This window comes from Chinchilla lanigera, unplaced genomic scaffold (assembly GCF_000276665.1).
Source record: "Chinchilla lanigera isolate Chin_1 unplaced genomic scaffold, ChiLan1.0 scaffold00044, whole genome shotgun sequence".
Lineage (NCBI taxonomy): Eukaryota > Metazoa > Chordata > Mammalia > Rodentia > Chinchillidae > Chinchilla > Chinchilla lanigera.
Window position 1 is genome coordinate 7,873,774 of NW_004955445.1, and position 20,542 is coordinate 7,894,315.

The 20,542-nt window shown below is 53.9% G+C and overlaps 1 long non-coding RNA gene across 3 annotated transcripts; it reads left to right on the plus strand.

Moving 5' to 3' along the window:
• Nucleotides 1-604: 604 nt before the first annotated feature.
• Nucleotides 605-3,893, plus strand: LOC102026363. Of its 3 annotated transcripts, none has more exons than XR_001235553.1 (3): nt 605-1,267; nt 2,610-3,376; nt 3,493-3,893. It is a non-coding gene; the product is annotated as an uncharacterized LOC102026363 (long non-coding RNA). The 3 variants fall into 3 exon arrangements; XR_001235554.1 differs by having other exon boundaries at nt 3,127-3,376; XR_001235552.1 differs by lacking the exon at nt 605-1,267 and having other exon boundaries at nt 1,970-3,376.
• Nucleotides 3,894-20,542: the final 16,649 nt, after the last annotated feature.

Consider the following 20,542-nt stretch of genomic DNA (forward strand, 5'->3'; position numbering starts at 1 on the left):
ACTGGGGCTCTGCCCTCAGGAGTGGACTAATCCTGGGCTGGCAGGGTGGGCTGGGTCTCTGGGGAGTGAGCAAGTTCCCACGAGAATGGGTTGTTACAAAGCATCAGCCTGGGCCCTCCTGCGCCTCCCGTCTCTCCGTGTGACCTTTCTGCACCCGACTCTGCCCTGGTCAGGCCCTCGCCACCGGGCTTTCCCTAGAGCGAGCAGATGCTGGGGCCACGGCCATGCTCCTGGGTCGCCTGAACTGTGAACCAAATGCAGCTCCTTATTGGCTAGCCAGCCAAGCGGATTTTCTGAGAGCAACACAAAACGGACCAGCGGAGGGCTTTGCTCCAAGCCTGCTTGCCTGTAAAGTTCCCTCCCCACCTTGCATATGCACTCTGGTTTTGCTGCCTATTTTCCCTCTCCCTGCCCTCTCCCCACTCCTCCCCCTCCTCTGTCCTCCTTCCGCCCCCGCCTCGGTCCTGGGGTTCACACCAGGGGCCTCGCACCCGCTAAGCAAGCGCTCTACCACTGAGCCGCACCCCCAGGCCTTTTTCTTTTTTATTTTGAGACAGGTTCTTGCTGAGTTGTCTGGGCTGAACTTGAACTTGTGATTTCCCTGCCTCGGCCTCCGGAGCAGCTGGGCTCACGGGCGGAGCACCGCGCCCAGCTCAGCCCTCCTTTTCTGGGTCCTGGCTCGTTCGCCATCCACCTCCCCTCCCGTTCCAGGCAGAGAGGCCCTCTGTGTCTGGCTCATGCCTGTAACTACAAGCCCAGGCTGGGCCCCCAGTCAGAGCTGCACAGCTCATGCCCGAGGAAAGAGCACAAACGGAAGGCAGCAGTGGGAGGGAGGCAGGGAGGGAGGCGTCCTAAGCAGGGGACAGGAGTGGCGGGGAGTGAGGCACCCTGAACCCCTCAGCCCACCACAGGGGTGTACACCCCGCGGCTCCAGCCTACAGCGCCCGTGTGGGAAGGTGGCCCGGGATGGGCAGCGCTCCAGGCCTTTGAGGGAAGCCAGAAACTCTTCTATCTATGTGATGCCTCGATCAGAAACCACTGCTGTTTTTAAAAATCCACATCTGCTGTGGACTGGGGTGGGGGCTGCCATGGTCCCCAGGGGCCACCTCGCCGGCACACTCAGTGGTTCCAGGCGTCCGGGAGACGAAGCCCTAGAGTCACCTCCACTTCGAGGCAAGCTGCCTCTTCTTTTCCCAACGTCATCCACCCTCCGGTTCACGCCAGGCCTGGGCATCTTTCCTCCTCCACTCTGGAGCAGAGATCAAAGGTAAATATTGGCGGAACGTTGGCTTTTCGGTGACCCAGCTAAGAGCGGCATCCAGCAGAGACGGTGAGGTTGGGCCGCCCGTCCCGGCTCCACGGACCCCGTTCCCCCTGCGTGTGCCTGTTAGCGCCGCTCTGTGTGGCACTGGGCGCTGGCTTTGCACCCCGCACGGCTCCGAGGGCCTCATCTCGCTGGGGATTGTAGCCGGCGCCTCCGCCCTGTGCTGGGATCAACACTGTGTGTTTATTCGGATCCTCTCGTGTTTACTACAGTGGCACAGAAACACTTTCTGCTCTGGCAGATGCTTTCTGTTTTGTGAAAGTAGCACAAGTACACCGAAAAAAATTCAAACAGCACGAAAATGTTTGGGTGGAAAATATCTTCGTACTTTGATGTCTCCCAGTTTTCTGCTCAGAATACTTGTTGTTGCTAGTTTCTGGTGAAATATTTTTTAAGGGATAAACAAATTTCTTTGTCTATCTATTTCCTAGCCATATATATCGCATACATATAGGAAATATGTCTATGTTTTTCAGTAGTGGGGACTGAACTCAGAGCCTTGTTTGTGCTAGGCAAGTGGTCTAGCACTGAGCTACATCCCCAGCTCTTTTTTATATTTATTTTGAGATGAAATCTTGCTAGCCTTGAACTTGCCCAGGCTAGCCTTGAACTTGCAATCCTCCTGCCTCAGCCTCCAGAGTAGCTGGGATTACAGGTGTTCATGGGGTACCGCTCTGTGTTACCAGTGTTTCTGTATAATTTCTTCCTGCATCAGTGGCTTATGGTCAGACTGTGTCCTACTGTCCCGATGCTAGTTTTTGTACAGCCTGCAAGCTAAGAATGAGTTTTACATTTTTAAATGGTTAAAAAAAAAACAAAAACAAAGGAAGAGTAATACTTTACAACATGTCAGAATTATATGAGAGAAGAATCTCAGCATTCATAAATAAGTTTCTATGGGGACACGCTCGCTGCCTTTGTGTACAGCTGTGCCTGGGGCTGCTTCAGGGCTAGGATGGCACGGCAGAGTGGCTGCCACATAGACTGTGCGGCCTGCAAAGCCCAGCGTGAAGGTACTAGGTGTGGAAACCAGGGCCTTGAACCGTGCTGCACCCCAACCCGAGCGCCTGGGGGGCTGGTGCACACCGGCCCGGTTCCCCCTTTGCACGAGATCCCTAGCGTGCATGACCCTGTCACCGGACCACCCTGCACGCAGTTCTTACCATGGCTCCTACACTCTCATTTCATGAAAAGCTTTCATGTTTTAGGAAAGTCTGAAAGTTCCTGACATGAAATCTCAAGTGGTCAGTATAAATTTGTTTATGTCTTGATTTTTTTCTTCCAGAAATAGGATTTGCAGCAGCTTATAGGAGGAGGGTACATCCGCTAAAACCACTAGGCCAGAGGTGAAACGCCAGGGAAGAGCCAGCGGGGAGATGCCCGCCTTTCCTGGCTCGGGAGGCCTGGCTTATATTTGAGCTGGAGCCTTCGTTTGAGTCGTCTCTGCAGATGATGCAAAACTCCTCGTGGGTGTTTATTTTCCTCGGGAGGGAGGTGGAAGGCAGAATGCCGAAGAAGCTGGAAAAAATGCCAAGCAGGATAACACAGAACAGGGCTTCCTACCCTCTTACTGCTGCCAAATCTAGAAGCAAAAGAACCATTATTTATTTAATGTTTTTCTTTTACTTGTATTATTTCTTTAAAAATCCTTACGTTGGTCCCCATCCTGCAGAATAATAGCCATGAATTTATGGTTCTAATTGATGAGTTCGCCATAGATGTATTTTTTCCAAGGGTGCCTAAATACTTCGGTCTAAGATTATTTTTAAAACACAACCCCCCTCCTCCTGTGCCACCTACAGCCACCCTGCCCACCAGCCGCCGTGCCTGTGTGGAACATTTTCAAGTACTGGGCTATCAGATGCCAGGGATTACATTGCCAACTACCAGTCCTCCCTTCCTTCCAGCTGACAGAACCCTGACTTTCTTCAGCTGGCTCTGGGCCCAGCCCTAGGGAGGAAACCACATTTGATTTAAGCCAACCATGGCCATCTTATGCTCCTGGTCCTGTGACTGGTCTGAGGTGGTCACATGCCCCAGTTCTGGCCAAAGGTAAGCTATGCGGGGCTTCCGGGAAAGAGTTTCATTTCTGATGGAAAGGAGGCAGGGGAGGAGAGACCTGTTTGTCTCTTTTCTTTTTGTGCTGGTTTGGACATTGTTGCATGAAGAGGTGATGAGTGAGCTTCGGCAGCCATCTGTGACACGAGGACCAGCTGAAGATGAGTTGCTGACTCACTGTTGATGTGTAAGCGGAGAGTGCAAAGACCCTGTGTCCTTATGGCAACCTTGAGGTGCCAAATCCACCCAGTGGTCTGCAGTCTCCAGATGTCTTTTAAACAAACAGTAAATGTGACTGCAGTCAACCTACCCCGCTATGACAGAGCCTCTGATCCTATCCTAATGGGCCAGACTGGCTTTGTGCTTTGGAGCTGGACTAGGGTCAAACACTCATGGTCATAGTCTAGCTCCATCAAACGCTCCTGGCTCAGTCCCCCTGCCCAGTGACTTAACTTTTCCAAGCCTTAGTTTTCCTGTCTATAAGATGGAAATAAAAAGACTGCTTATCGCGGACAGCGCCTTTTTTTTGGTACCAGAAATCGAACTCAGGACCTTGCACTTGACAGGCAGAGGCTGTGCTACTGAGCTATATTCTAGGCCCGACAGTAGCTTTTGAGGAAAACAATGTTAATTCATTCAGAACACTTAGAACATGGTATATGCTAACCTCTATCATCATTAGTATATCTTTAGTTTTAATATAATCTGCCAAAAATGGGGGGAAAGACAACGTGGACCGAGGCAGGAAGTTGACAGCACCTAATTAAAGGCCACCAGCTGGGCACAAGATGAGCAGAAAATGATCTAGTGTCAGAGCTGACCGCAAGCTGTCATGAGTCAACGCTTGAGTGAAGGGGGTGACGCAGGCCGGGGGGCTGGACCCCGAGAGGGATGGGCAGGCCCCGGCTTCAGATCTCCTGCTGCACGGCCGTGACTCACACCTTCCCAGGAGCACTGGGGCTACACTGACCACCTCATCTTTTAAGGGTGTGGGCAAGCTGGAGACAGTGGCCAGGGGCTCCTGAGGGAGGCTGGGAAGACTCAGGGGCAAGGTCGTCCCCTCCTGCGCAGAGTGTTTCAGCTACAAAGCAGCTGCTGGCCGGGGCCGCCGCGGCCCAGAAGCAGGGAAGCAGACCACGAGGCGGGGCTGCAGGGTGAGTCAGTCCCCTCGTGACTCCACCGTGTGACCCGGGGAAGCTTCCCCTGTGTCCCGCACCTCAGTGTGTCCAGATGGGTATCGGGATGCAGGCGTGCCGCGGTCCTGAGGCGTGACTATCACAGATCGAAATGCTTATGGCTGCAAGTAACTGGAAATCCGGCAGCTGCGGCTCAGACAAGCGAGGCTTATTCATCTCATCTAATTAAAGGCGCAGCGGGGGCAGCTGCTGGTCTCTCTGGCAGTTTTCGCTGACACCTCTGTAGCCCCGAGAAGTAGGAAGAGGAGAGCAGCCGCAGCTGTCCCCCTCATTACAGAGGCAAGGCCTTCCTGGAACCTCCAGGAGAATTTTCCCAGGGCCCCACATCTGCTGCCGAGGCCTGGGTGCTGGGGAGTGAGAGGCAGAGATCAGGCAGCTGACCTCTGTGGATTCCCGGATCCCAGCGGCAGCACCCTAACCCTGGTCCTAGGCCGCAAGCATCCAGAGCCCTGTTGCCGCCTGCGGTCCTCCCATCCGCACCAGAAACTGAACTGGAAAGCTGACTGACGTGGCTGTCTGGGGGACAGCAAAGGTCCCTTCATCTCTCTGAGCTTCTCTTCCTCACTGGAGCATCAGGCTGGCATCACAGATGTCCATCCGTGCGGCCACCTGGCGCCTGGGCTTGGCTTAGTGCTCTGCTATGGCCGTGTAGAAATTCTGAAGTATTTCAGAGTGAGAGGCCCTGTGTTTCTACATGGGCCCCGCTCAGACTGTCACCAGTCCTGCCTGGTTTGTCATGCCCTGTGGGACCCACACCCCACTGTTCCTTGGGCCTCACTTCCCGTCATCCTCCTGGACCCCTCCTCCTTCATGTGCTCTGAGCTCCTGGGGAACCCTGGGCCTGTGCCCTTCTCTTTCCCCTACCCCCAGTCTGAGGTGACCTCACACTCATCCCCAGAGCTTATTCTTTCAAACAGCAACAGATTCACTTAGCATCTACTACATGCCAGGCTTGTGGTAAGGGTTGGACGTACCTTTTTTTCACTTGAATGAAATAGATGCCCTGATGATGTATGCAAAATGATCTTTTGACAAGAATTAATTGAACACCAGTACATCCCAGTCCCTACTTTGAGATCTTTGGGTACCTCGATAGATAAAATCTCTCCTCTCACAAAACTTGTGATGACAGATGACCAAATAAACCTAATAATGTAGTATCAAGTAGCGATACATGCCATGAAGAAAGCAGAGCAAGCTACAGGTATGGAGAGTTGAGTGGGGTGTGGGCTTAGTGAGGAGGACCAAGGAGGGCTTCTCTGAGGAGACAACATGTGAGCAGAGGCCTGAAAGAGACTTAGGAAGGAAGCCACGCAGGTAGCTAGGCCAGTCTAGGTGGAAGAATGTTCTAGAATGTTCTAGGCCATTCCAGTTACTTTCTCAAAGAGAACCCTGTGACCACCTTTACCTCTAGATCAAGCCATTCATCATTTGCTCTCAGAACTCACGCTCTCAGCTCCCCACTTCCTGGAAAGTTGTCTGACATGTTGTCACTTGTCACACGTGTCCTCCTGCCTCAGAGCCCCCTATGCCTTGAGCTTTGCCTGGATCTCAGGGGTTCCCTCCCGGATCTGTGTGACCATCAGACTCATCCAAGGAATTTGCTGGTGCGACAGCTGCCATCGCCTCTGTGAGCTGCTCAAGAATCAGTCCTCCTTGGTGAAGTGTCCCTCAGATGCTGAGCTGGAGTTTGGGGTATGAGATGTCAGAGATGTTTACCGGGAATCACCTCGCTGAACACTTGAATGAGGGAGGAGGAAGCAGGAGGAGAGAGGGACAGCGGGAACCTCAGTGCCGACTTAGCAGACATGCGGCTCGTGGAGTGAGGTGCTGATGTCCGGCCTGCGCACCCCGGCCTCACTCAGGCTCGGGCAGAGCTGTCCCCCTGGGGCTCCCTGGGGGGAGGCGGCCCTCAAGGAAGGGCTGTCTGCTGACCACACTCCTCAAGCTGCACACAAGGCCTTCCTCGGAGGCCTCTGGGAGCCACACCCCCAAGTCGGCCACACTATCTCGGCGGCCGCTATCTGTTTACCATCTCTTGGTAACACATGTTGGGACAAAACTTTAAAGTTTCGGCACCATGACGGTGAAGCAGTTCTGCCCGGGGGTGAAAAGCTCAAAAGCTCGGCCTGGCAGTCAGAGCTTGATCCTCTAATTGCTCTGGGGCCTTGAGGAAAGCACTTCACCTCCTGAGCCTCTGTTTGTCTTTTGTGAAGTGCCGACTCCTGCCATGAGGAGGAGGAGACCCGGAAAATCTCCACACTGGGCCGGATGCAGGGAAATTGTTCAGAAGATGGTTACTAGAATATCCAAAATTTGAATAAATCATGAACTTCCTCCCCGCAGAAGCCAGTTCTGGCTCTCTCCTCTCAGCTCCCGAGAACTTTCCATGGGCCTCTCTCCTTCTCTGCTTTCACTGTAGCTGTTTGTCTTTCAGCCTGGAAGTACCTGTGTGCTCACTTGTGTGCTCAAGGTCTTCTGATTGGAAGTGACAGAAATGAACAGTGTCCCCTGGGGGCGGGGAAGGTGTGTGTGTCTGTGTCTGTGTGAATGTATTGTGCGAAGGTATCGGTTTAAGGAAAAGTCCCAAGACAGGTTTAGCTTCGGGAATGGCTGGATCCAGGTGTGCCCCTGTTGTTTAGGAATCATCTTTTCTCTGACTCTCAGCTCCATTTTTCTGTGTCAGCTATGGTCACCACAAGTGACAGCAAAGAGAGTCTCCAGCATCCCTGGGTTCCGTTCTACCGGAGCAGCAAACCAAAGGGAGAGAGACTGACTTTTCTACTTCATTCCTCACAAGTCTGAGGCTGTCTCTGATTGGCTGATTTGAGTCACATGCATAACTCAGAGCCAATCCCTGAGGTCTTGGCAGGGAATATGCTGATTGGCCAGGCCTGATCCATCCACCCACCTGGCTCTGGAACTAAGTGGAGTGCTGATCAGTGAGGTCTGGTTGCCCAAAAGAAGACCAGAAGATGAGGCTGGGACAGTGGGACACTGGGACAGAAGATAGGATAGGTGGCCAGGTACAAACTACAGCTGGCCACTGAAGCACCCCTTCATTGTCCTGCTTTCTCTGCTCTAGCGCCTCTTGGGCATGGTCAGTGCTCAATGTTTGTCAAGTGAATCAGTGACTGTATAAGCCAGCCTGGGAAGCGAGTGAGCTCAGGGATAATCTCACAGGGGGAGCGGGCAGCTCTGCTTGCTCATGTCCTGCCCACGCAGCTTCGAAGAGCTCGGCACAGGGGCCCCGCCCTCCACAGGCCCAGGCAGGTGAGGGTGATCAAGAGGAGCCTCCTGCTTCACGGAAAATGCTCAGAAGCCTCCCCTGGGTGATGAGCCGGGGCTGATGAAGGCAGACGTCACTGTCTCTTCCTCCTTGCTGGCCAGCTCTGCGGGCAACACTTTCACCAATCTCTTTCTCATCAGGAACTTCAGAGAATCCTCTTCCTGCCTGAGTCACCCGCAGATGTCTCAGGCGTGGGGCTGGTACCCAGAGGTGGCCCGGCCAGGCTGGGGCGCTTGGGCGCATTGGGTCAAGGGAGGCATGGCATGGCCTGCAGCTCCTGGGCCCTGTGAAAGAAGGGGGCCGGGTAGCCAGAGCTCCTGGATTTTTAAAAAATTGACTTTATATTTTAGAGCATTTTTATGTTCACAGTAAAACTGAGACGGGCCCGATGCAGTTGTGCACACTTGTAATCTCAGCTACTTAGGAGGCCAAGACAGGAGGACCGCATGGTAGAGGCAAGTCTGGGGCACTTGGCAAGATTGTGTCTCAAAATAAAAAGATAAAAAGGCCTGGGGACACGGCTCAGTGGTAGAGCTCCTGCCAGGCATGTTTGAGGCCCTAGATTCAATCCCCAGCACTGCCAGACATGCAGAGGAAGGTAGAGTTCCATACACTCCCCGCAACACCCTGACTCCTTATCAGACCCCCGCCAGAGCGGTTTGTCTGCTACACCCATGTGCCTGCATGAACGCGCCATAGTCCCCAAGGGCCACAGGTGACAGCGGGGTTCACTCTTGATGGTGTCCATCCTAGGGCTTTGATAAACAGTGTGCCGTGTACCCATCACTGCGACGTTAAGCGGGCGACTCCATCACCCCAGAAACCCCCTGTGCTCTGCCCCTTCCAGCCCCCAGCAAACGCTGATCTTTTACTGTCTCTGTAGTTCGGTCTTTCCTAGGCCTTCTGGGTTTTTACTGCCTTTTCTTGCACTGTCTGTGGCTTCAGGAGGCAGCCCATCATCCGCTCCAAAGGATGGCTCCCGGTCTGGTCTGGTTGCCTAGTTTGAATGTTATTCTTGCAAACACCACCCTTCTTTTTACATGCAGATGATAAATTTTAATTTTATGAAAACACTGTGGAAGCCAAATGAATCAGTCTGCAGGCTGCATGTGACCCCTCAACCCCGGCCATCAGTTTGCGACCCGATGGTGCAGATTAAGAGTGCGGCGGGAATTCAGAAGACCTGGTCCAGCTCTGCCACTTCCTGGTTGTGTGACCTTGGACTGGTCACTCTGCCTCTCTGACCATCGTTTAGTGGAGGCCTGGATTGTATGGGCTCACTCAGGGTCAGTCTCTGAGAATCCATGTCCCAACATGTTCCAAACCCTTGGGATTGCAGCAGGCACAACACACCAAAACACACAACACACCAAAACACACACGTATTGGTCTTACAAAATTAGGAGACAGCAGAAGTATCAGAAATTTCTATCACCATCAGGTTCTCAGCGTAGAGAAACAAGAGCTCAGATCACTGAGATGGGATGATCTTTATCCTGCTTGCCCAGATAGAGGGAAGACCAACTTCTCTCCATCCCAGATACCACCTTGACAAGGGCCAGTGTTGACCCAGGTTTGGAGCTGGGTTCAGGAGCCATGCTGCCTGGAGTTAGTCCTGGTTCTGCTGTGTAGTAGCTGTGTGACCTCAGGTGAGTGACTTCACCTCTCTGTGTGTCAGAGCTTCGGGGCTGTTCTTCCTGTCATGGTCTGTGTTACTGTGCTACTCTCTTGCGGTTGGGCTGTGCATGGCTACGTGGGGTCGTCCGGTGTTCCTTATCTAGAAAATGGGGATGGTATTTAAGGGAGTTAAATGAACACAGACAACGTGCTCAACGCAGTGCCTGGTGCCAGGTAACGGCATCTGCCAGCGGGGGTGTGACTTCTGCTCTGCTTGCCTTGCACTGCTAGCCTGTAACCACTCTGTCGTAAAGAAGAAGAACTGAGGTTCAGAAAACCAAGGCTCAGAGCAGGTTGGTAACTCAGCCAGGGCTGCACAGCTAGCAAGTGACAGGTGGCAGCAGCAGCAACAACAAAGATAGCAGCGTAACAAGACCGGAAACGGCTGACCCTGCCTGGCACCGGGAGGCATGCTGGGTCCAAGCTGGTGGTGCTGACCTCAGAGCCTGCTCCAACCCCGCACCCTGCCCACTTCAGCCCTACCCGGTTGTGTACCCCCAAACTCCACTCAGAAGCCGGGAGAAGGTCAGCTCCAGTAGGCTGCAAGCACGAGCATGAGTCTAGTTCTTGGGGTTCATGAACCGGTTCCGGGCGGGGTGCCCCGGCCCTGTGACCCGAGCTTCACCCTGACTCCCCTTTTATCCCTGGCTTTCAAAGGCCTGCGCACTCACACGCTAATTAGAGAAGACACTTTGGACTCCGGAGGGGCAGAGGTGTCTCTAATTAACCGCCTCGAAGAGGCCGCGGGGCATCGGGGCTCCTCAGGTGCGATCGCTGCTGACTCCAGGCCGTCCACTCCCCGGATGTAGTCAGGGCGGCTGCGATGTGACTGCACCTCCTGGGACCCCCTCTCATGCAGCCACTCAGTTCCTGCCTGCTACTTCCCTGCATGTTTGAAAAAATTGTGGATGGGGCTGGGGATTTAGCTCAGCGGCAAAAGCGCCTGCCTGGCAAGCACAAGGTCGTGAGTTCGGTTCCTGGTACCGGAGAAAACCCCCAAAAAAAAAAAAAAGAAAAAATTGTGGATGTATTTATTTGCATGGAAGCAGCCACTACATTTATAGTACAGCCTGCCCTGTGCTTGTGTTATCTTCCTAGGGCACAGAGAGGTTAGGTAAATTCCTCAAGGTCACGCAACTAGGGCAGAAGCTGTAGTTAATTTCTTATTTGTTCGTCCATTTGTGTGTTTAGTGTCTGTCCCCCCCCCCACATCTGTCTCGTCCACGTCGGATTCCAGCACCAAGGACAGCGCCTGCACATAGTGGGCGCTTGGCACATACATGCAAAATGGATTCAGGATGCCAGGGAGAGGGGAAGCCTGGCAGGGGCAGCCTTACCTCTCTGGGCTTTTCCACACCCTGTGCCTTTGCTGCGGGGCTCCTGCTGGCTGCCTCTCCTCTGCCCACCATTTAGCATCCCTCAGGGATCAGGGGACTGTGGCGGCTGTGGTGGCATGGACCCAGTTTTGGCCCCTCACTTGTGTTTATAAATAAAGTTTTATTGGAACACAGCCATGTCTATTGAGGTTCCATTTGTGGCTGCCGTAGATCTTCATCTGCAGAAGTAAGCGTTGCATCAGAGATCTGTGAAGCGATCTGCTCTTTACAGGTGAGGTGTGTTCATCTGACCTAGTAGACTTTGAGCCATTGCAAAGCATCCTGCTCCAGGAAACACTGTGATTCTGGGTGGGTAAAGGGACCCACTGTGTGTTCCCACAGCCCTGGGACTCCCTCAACCCAGGCTGTCTGCCTCTTCCTGTCTACAGGAGCCTTTTAAGACATTTTTCCCTAATCACCAGCCCTGTGAATTTTATTTTAATTGACAAATATAATTGTATGATTTGGTATACATAATAATTTGACATACACAACATTGTAGAATGACTAGATCAATGCTAGGAGAATTTTTTTGAAACATTATATAGTTTAGGCTGGCCAATGAAGGGTCCTGCACTGACCAGGACCTTATCTTTTACCTTGAGACAGAATCTTGCTCAGTTGACCAGGTGGGCCTCAAACTTGTGATCCTCCTGCCTCAGCCACCTGATTAGCTGGGATTACAGGCCAGTGTCACCACGACCAACCAGAATCTGAATTCCTATCTCCCGGGAAGAAATGGGAACATCGTGGCTGGCCTGGGCCTGCCTCTCCCATTGGCAGGAACCACTCACAACTGAGAAAAGCTGCCCTCACAGGGACGTGCACCAGCCGGGCCCCACCCCTCCCCACCGTGTCCAGAGCTGCTCACGCCTGTGCTCCCAGACACCTGAACCCTTCGCTCCTTTGCATCCCCTGCCAGGCTCCCAAGAGCTTTTGAGTTTTTGCCCCCAGGATGACCTGGCAGGCAGGTCCCAGTTACAGACGTGAAGGGCGTGCCACTGGCAGCCACCTTGCCCTGCTCTGCTCCACAAAGCAGGACAACCCCTTCCCTCCCTCTTCCGCCCTGCAGGCCCCGGAGCAGGGTGAAGCCAGGGCCTCTCCTTACCCCTCTGCCTGGGCATCTGCTGGTCACTGCTGTGGCTCCAGCTCCCAGCTGGCCAACCCTCCCTGATTCTAGCCTCCCCTGTCAGCTTTGGAGACACTGCTCCCCCACCGGTGTCCCTCCAACCCTGAGGACTGCAGGCGGACACCAAGCAGGAAGGCCCAGGTCGTGCTCCCTCCCTGCGAAGGCTGTGAGTGTGTGCGGGAGGCAACTGCCCTCTCCCCAGCGGACCAGGAGGGCTTCAGCTCTGCGGTCTCAGAGTCCCTTGGCCGCCGCCTCGGCACTGAGCTTGAGCTCTGTGACCTCTGCTGGTCGCCATTCAGGAGCTCCAAGGAGCCTGTGGGGCAGAAATAGACACTGAGGTACAGTGACAGACACTGACAAGATGGGCCCGGGGGTGGGCCCGACTGCATGAGCACACAGGGAGCAGAGGCCTGAGCGTCCGGCTGGATCCTTGTTCGGACGGTCGGGGTGAGACGGGGGTGAGCTCTGCCCCAGGAGGCCGGGTGAGAAGAGCCCGCCTCTCCCGAATAAGAGCAGGCCTGTTGGTGCCCACGTGGTGCCCGTATGGGGTAGCTCTTAGCTAGGAAGCATGGTCACATCAAGGACACAGCCTGGTCACTCTTCCTCACACTCGGGATCACAACTGTATGTTCACAGGGGTCAGAGTGGTGGGCAGTTAGTCACACCACTGAGAATGGACAGTTCAGAAAATTCCTCGCTTGCACATGTGCATGTGCGTGTGCGTATGTGTGTGTGTGTGTGTGTGTGTGTGTGTGTGTGCGTGCTTCTAAGCGGCATCCAGCTGGGGTATTTTGGAAAACGACATCTACAGTGTGAATGACAGGAGGGAGCTGACCTCTGCCCCACTGTTCAGTGGGCACCTGTACTTGGCTCCAGCCTGGGAGCCCCAGGGGACAGTAAGCTGCCAGCTTTGCCCCTCGTACTGTGAGCCCAGTGCACAGTGGGTTCAAAAATATTTGGGTGACTCATTGCCCTGCTGTTCTGGTGCATCTCAGGGTCCCCCGGACATTTGCATATGCTGTTCCTTCGGCCTGGGTAGCTCTTCCTGTCCCTTGGCTCAGTTAATAACCTTTCCACATTATTGGAAGGCTGTTACAGTTTTGACCCACCAACCCCATCAGTCAGGGACACTCCCTCTGACACCTGAGCTCTCAGGTACTTCCAGCTCGTCCTGAGTGGTTCAGTGGGCTGCAGTGGCCAGAGAAAGCCCGGCGTGGTCCACATTTACGTAGCTGAAAGACCACTCACCAACAGAACGACCAAAGCAAAATGGGTGCATGTTCTCTTGAAGTTTTGCAAGTTTCTGGAGCTCCTCAGTAGGTTAGCTTTGCCCTGTCTCTTGGTTTCTGGGTGACTGCAATGGAAGGTTCTAGACACTGTCCTGCTATCCCAGGAAGCTGAAGTTCATCGCATCCTGGGAATTTGGGGAGGAGAAATTCAGTGTTCTCTAGGAAGCTTCTGGAACAGTTAGCAATCCTTTATTAGCAGGCAGCCCCCTTTCTGAAGGCTGGGCTGCCCTGCTGACTGGGCTAGGGAAGCAGAGAACATGCTGATGGCTGCAGCCCTCTGCCCACCGTCAGGACGCTGGCCTTGCCAGCTTCGGAGCATGTCTTCTGCCCCCTCGGGCTGGAGAGGGGAGTTGCAGGCTCCCCTTAATGACAGCCATGGCCGAGAGTGGGTCTATGCAGATGGAGCGGCAGAAGGACGTGTGGTAGACAGACGCCAGCCAGCAGAAGAGGCTGACACATCTGCTCACTCTGGGAAGCACGAGGCCGCCCTCCCCTGGGCACCGGGCACCTGGTGGGCATGGTGGGTGCTTGGCAGCATCACCAGCCTCCAGCACATGTGCAGACACCACTTCTCCCTGGCATGACAACCAGGCAATGCCTGTGACATTGCCAACTGTCCCTGGAGCACAGTGTTACCTTGGTTGGGATCCACCACACTGGACTCACATAGACTGAAGGCTGCACCTGGGCTGGGTTTGAGCGGACCCAACAAATGCTGGCATGGGGTGACAGGACCCTAGGCCCCCACACCTCACGCCTGTTCCCAGCCATTGCTGTCTCTGTCCCTTCCCAGGTGGGCAGGTCTGGTTCTGCTGTTCCCCATCTGGATTGCTTGGCCAAGAATTTAGCTTCATGAACCTCAGTTTCCTCATCTGAAAAATGGGCCTGAGATTCTCTCCTGCAGAGGCTCATTTGGAGGCTTGAATGGGGATCGTTGTAATCATAACACCAATAATAATAATATAACAGCTGACGATGTCAGGATGCTGACTCTTCCAAGTCCCTCACTAAGCAATTTACATGTCTTAACACACTGGATTCACAACAAACTGAGACTGGGGCTGAAGGGGCAGCTCTGTATTGCCGGTCCCAGGGCTGTGGACTTGTTCCTCCGCACTCCCTGGGATGCTGCTCTGCCTCAGGGTGCGAGATGTCTCAGCCCCACATCCACATCCAGCCAGTGGGAAAAGGAAAGGCGGAAGGCACATTTCTTCCCTCTTTTTTTTTTTTTTTTTTTTTTGGTTTTTCTCCAGTACCGGGAACCAAACTCACGACCTTGCACTTGCCAGGCAGGTGCTTTGCCGCTGAGCTAAATCCACAGCCCCGTCCCTCTAAGGTTCGATTGGCCACATAGTTTAGGGTGGCATCCCATGGGCCATAATTTGATCACATGGCTACATCTAACTGCAAGGACGGCTGGGAAATGTAGTTTTTATCCAGACATCCCTGTACTCAGCTACCAGTCCATAGTACTACACAGAGGAAATAGCGGAAGATATAGAGGGAATAGCCTGGCGTGGTGGTGCACCCTTGTAATCCCCGCACTTGGGAGGCTGAGGCAGGAGGATCGTTGCAAGTTCAAGACCAGCCTGGGCCACAAAGTGAGCTCAAGTCCAGCCTGAACTGCAGAGCGAGACCCTGTCTCAGAAAACACACACAAAAAAAAAATAGAGGGATAATTCGCAGTCTCGGCTACCTCCCATTTCACAGATGGGGAAACCGAGGCACAGAATGGTCAAGTGGCTTTTGCAAGGAGAATAAGTAAATAAAACAAGGCAATGTGTGTAAAGTGCCAGGCATCTGGTAAATGCCCAAAGCCACCGAGCCTTTTCCCTGTGCGTGCTTCCAGGACCATCCATTGTGATTTTTCAATTAGGGGAGGACACTGGAGTGTCTGCATCTTCAGGACTGAGGAATCTCCTTCTGTCCCTGAAACATAAAATAACCCGAAGGCTTTCAGGCTAATCCATCAGGCAGAGCAGAGGATCTCCCATGCCTAGGTGGGAGACAGCAAGTTCCTGGCCAGGAAGCATCTCCTGAGCTGCGAGGACACTGTGACCAGGAGAGGGGAAGAGACCTTGCCAGGGCCACACAGCCAGCTCCCGGACCCCAGATGAGCAGCCCTGGCGTTTCCCCTGAGGGCCACAGGGCACCAGCCTGCCTCTGCCTCCCGCCTCCATAATCTCAGTCTCGCCTTCCTCTGGCTACTCAGCTGGGTCCCACCCGCTCAGCCTGCAGCCTTTAATCCTGGCCCAGGGCTCCTCGCTGGCTCCCAGCTGCCTGTTCTTTGTCCTGTGTCTGTATTTAATCCTTCGCGACCCGGCCAGAGGGACTTCCGCAAGAAGTAGACCTGGACACTGGGGTGCTGCCATTTCCCAGCTACCCAATAGCTGGACCCTCGGTCCTTGGTTGGATGTGGGAGGTGACAGGGCCAGCCCCAGGGGAGGGATTGAGAGTGGGGTTGCAATCGCCCACTCCACTCTGGGATTGCTGACTCTCTGGGCTTCCTGTACAGTGTGGAGCAGACAAATGAGCAGCCCTGGACAATGAGACGTGAAAGGAAGTCTTTCCAAGGAGATGGGAAAAGGATTTTCATCCTAGATTAAAAGAGTGCAAGGAGTTTTTTTTTTTTTTAAAACCCACCACTCAATATTTTCGTTGGATCTTGAACTTCATTAATAAAGTGATTCTTGGGACTAAGGCAGTTATCTTGTGACTATGAGGCAATAAGGCTAATGATAGAAAGCAAACACACAGGATGGGGAAGGTTGAACATGGCTGGTTACTGGATGGGATGTTTCCTTGACCCTGAAGCCATCTATCTGCAGTTGTGTCTGTGAAATGATGAGATGGCTGAGTGTTAAACCTCTTGGTGGGGGTCTGAAGCTCGTAGCTGGATGCATTCCCAGCACAACCCTGGTGCTCTATACACTACATTTTGATCCTCAAGTTTCCACTCCCAAATTCCAGACAGCAGGATCAGCCCCTATTTCTAGGAGTGGTTGACACCCTGCCTTCCTCCCTCGGGGGCTGATGTGAATCTACTCGTACCTTGTGCAAGAGGAAAGAGGTGCAGAGAAATACACACCTCTGGGGGAAACTTGGGCATTGACGTGACCTCAGCGGGCACAGCACCGGCTTCCAATTGGAGGCCTGGACTCCTCCTCTGAGCTTGGGGTGGTCACAGAGAATCTCCACGCCTGAGCTCCATGGTGAGTGTAGCTTGCCAGGTGCCACGACCAGCACTTCCCTTACGCCAACTCGTTTCATCTTTACAGCAGTCCTGTGAAGCAGAATCTATCATTCAGTCCACTCTGCAGGTCGGGAAACTGAGACACAGAGCTAGTCAGTGCCTTAAAAGGGATGTGACACCAGGCACTTGACTCTAGAGTCCATATGCTTTGCTGACACGCTGGAGAGCTGATTAGCAGTGGCTTCTGTCATAAGCACTTCTGTCATTTACTTTGAAAGGAGTTTGGTGCGGTGCTAGGGTTTAGATCTGAAACATCCCCCTAAAGTCTCATGCGTGTGGGAGGAGATTGGATGCTGGGGACGCTGTTGTCACCATGGGATCCTCCGTTAATGAGTTCAGTAGCTGAAGGTGCTGCTGGGAGCTGGGGCCCTCTTGGAGGCAGGTCACGGGGGTGTGACAGAAGGCGGGGTTCTTGTCCCTGACTCCCCACTGCTCTGTTTCGGGCTGCCATGGGCTGGGCACCTTCTCCCCCTTCCCGTCCCTGTGCCATCCTGCTTCTGCCTTGGAGCCAGCTGACATAGACTAAAACCATGAACAAAAATACTGTAAATTTTTTCCCTTTTAAGTTGCAGGAGTCAGGTATTTTGTCTCAGCAACAGAGAGGTAACTAATAGATGCAGTCAGTCCTGGCGTCCTCCCATCTTGACCTTTGACATCCTTGGCGCACTCTTTGTTGCAAAAGAGTGGCTCAGGTGGGGTATCCCTTTTCCCATGGCGGTGTTCCAGGGAAAAGAGGAGGAGCAAGGACAGCACCGTGAACTCCTTAGGGAGCTGTCTCTCTGGAGCACTCATCTCAGCTGACTTCCGGTTTATCTCATTGGCCAGCGCCAGGTCACGTGCTTACCTTGGGCCAATCACTGGCAGACTGGAACGGGTGTGCTCTAATCAGCCATACCAGTGCTGTGTATGCCCTGGGGCTGGGCCTCCCGTGCACCAATCAGGGCTCAGAGGGCAAAGAAGGAGGGGATGATGAGAGCCAGGTAGTTGGTGGCGTCTATGCTTCATCCTAAACTCTTCACATGTTACCCCAAGTCATCCGGCTGTTGTCATTACGAGGGGTACCAACCACAGGCCGTCAGTGACTTGTGGGTGATCGCCTGGCCAGGCCGGGGGCACCTGTATTCAAATAGGAGCCACTTAGAGTCACACTGTCCACTCTTTAGCCAGGGCTGCAGGTAAATGACAGGACCCTCTGTCAACTGGAATTCTGAAGAAACAAAGCAATGTTTCAGGATAAGCGTGTCTGTCCCAAGCGCAGCACATGCCGTGCCTGCCCACCCCAAAGCATTAGTTATTGACCTGAAATTCAAGTCGAACTGGGCATCCCGTATTCTTGTCTGTGAAATTTGCTGATTCTCCTTCTCATCAAGCAGGAAGCATAAGCTGAGACGTGAGCTTCGGGTATAATTTGTCTCAGCGATGAGCACCACGGACTATCCCTCAGCTCCATGAAACCTGACCCCTCGGGCATTACGCTGTGTTCTCCCCCTTTTGATATAGAAACAGGCACAGGGAAATGTGTCAGAAAAACACCCGTGTGAGCGCTGTGGTGAACGGCACCTTCCGTCTGGCCCTCGGTCCAGGTAGGCAGTGTGGAATTCGGGAACGGGAGAGTCCCTTCCTTATCCGCCAGTCAGCCTGTGCCAGTGGGATTATGGACCCAGCCCAGTCCAATCTTACAGCCTCAAAAGACGCTGCAAGTGGACGTTTGTATGTGACTTCTCTTAGTATGTGAATGTTGGTGTAAATTTCATGAAAATCCTGGGGGTCAGAGGAATCCTGCCTGCAAGGTGCTGGGTGCCTGGGGAAGCCGGCTGCTCAGCTGTGGAAGAGGAGGCTGCATATGGTGCTAGGTAGGCTGCAGAGGAGAGGCCTTGGCTTCAGGAATTGGAGCCTGCTTGGGGTAGGATGCAGCCAGACCTGAGTGCAAATCCCCTGTCCACCAAAGCGCTACTGTGCACCATGGCTGGGTTGCATAGCCTCACTGTTTCCAAACCATAGAGCTGAGGCAACCCCTCCATCTGACTGTGAGGGGTCCAGGGAATGGCTGAGCAGAGAAGGCACCTGACACAGCGGGGGACGGGCGGGTGAGGGGTTGGGGGCGGGAGGTGTTGAGTGGGGAGTGTTCCGCAAATGCTAATTCCCTCCCCTCCCCTGCGAAGGGCTCTGGCTTAGAGCTTGTTGATTTGTGCATTGTTTTTTCCAACTCTATCCCTTCCCTCCTTCCTCCCCCTTCTTCCTTTTTTCTTGTTTTTCTTCTGTAATTAAACAGCATAAAGACTTAGGCCTAGAATTCAGGAAGCCTCGGCTTCACTCCAGGCTTGGGGGAGACCTGGGGAAGATCCTCCTCCTGGGATGGGGAGCGGAACTGACCGGAGACCTGGGTCTCTCCTGCGCCAGGGGCTTGGGGTTCTGCAGCCTTGGATGGGGACAGCAGGGTCGGAGAGGTGGCCTTGGTGGGAGGGCCCGGGTGGCAGCTGAGTCAGAGTGTGGTCCTAGGTTGAAGGCGTGAGCACCCCGGCAGGGCCGCCTGTGGGGACTTGCAAGCCTCAGAAGGCAGAAGCCTGGCGTCACCACAGGCTGTAAACACCCAAGGAGGGGGGCTGCTCCCTGCTTATCTCGGATCTGCCTCAGGCCCCTCCCAGGGATTTGGGGGCAAAGCTCAGAGTAAATCACCCTCCCCTTGAACCTAGGATCCCCGGCCCCTCCTCCGACCCTTGGCTCGCTCTCCAGGGACATCTTCGGACACCACCACTCCCCACGCTCAGCCGCTCTCCCGCCTGCTGGCTCCGCATGCACTGTTCCCACTGCCTGGGGTTGAGCGTGTCCTCTTCTCAGACCTCACGAGGCCAGGCTTCCTCATCCTCCGCATCTGAGCTCAGATGTCACCCCCGCAGTGGGAAGCGCTTCAGCTCCTTGGTGGTGCTATGTGTCCCATGGGCCCTTTACCTGCCCCGCCAGTCACTTGGGGCTGCTGTGAGCTATCCACGGGCCCCTAGGTGGCTCAGCTGCCTCCCCTTTTCCTGACTGTGGGGACTGTTTCTGCTGCTGTGACCCAGCTTGGCCACCGAGCAGGCGTAAATGGCCAGAGGTTTATGTCTGGCCCAACTGACCTCCTTGGCCCATTTCCCACCAGCTGGGGCCCATCCCCTCCCAGCTGCAGCCACACTGGCCTTCTTCCGGTTTCTCCGCCCCTCCAGGCTTGGTCCTGCCTCCGGGCGGCTCATTGCTGGAATGCATGTCCCCAGCTGTCTCCTCAGTCACACCTCAGCCAAGGCCCCTTCCCCACCCCACTTTGTTCCTTCACGTGTGCCACTGTCTGAAGTTACCTTGCTTATTTATAGATATTTGACTGTCTTATAGGTGAGTTCATGGCTGTGGCAGACAATGCGCAGCTTTTCCCAGCCTCCCTTGCAGCTAGGTACAGCCACATGCCCGAATCCTGGCCAGTGGGTTGGAAGCAGGTGTTGTGTGGCAAATCCTAGAATCCTTCCTGGAGGTTTAGTTGGTGCCTGCCTGTTATGGTTTGTGTCTGGATGTCCCCACAAAGCCTCATGCAGCCATGGGGTAGCAGGCTTCTCAGAGGTGGCTGAGTCTAGAGTTTGTGACTGATTCATAGTGCAATGCTGGGATTAAGGGTACTGGGATTAAGGGTGGGTGACTGCTGGGTTGATCCACTGGTTGGATTGGTATTGCCTTAATCCCGGTAGACTGAACACAATATAAAAGGGGCAGAAAGATGGTGTTAAACTCTCTCGTTGCTTTTGCTGTCTTCCACTGCCATGAACTGTTGCCCCTCTGCCATGTGACACTCTGCCTTGGAGCCAGCCAATTATGGACTGAAACCTCTACAAACTATGAGCTAAATAAACCTTTCCTTCTTTAACTTTAGGGGTCGGACATTTTGTCTCAGCAATAAGAAAATTAACTAAGACACTGCCCTTTACATAC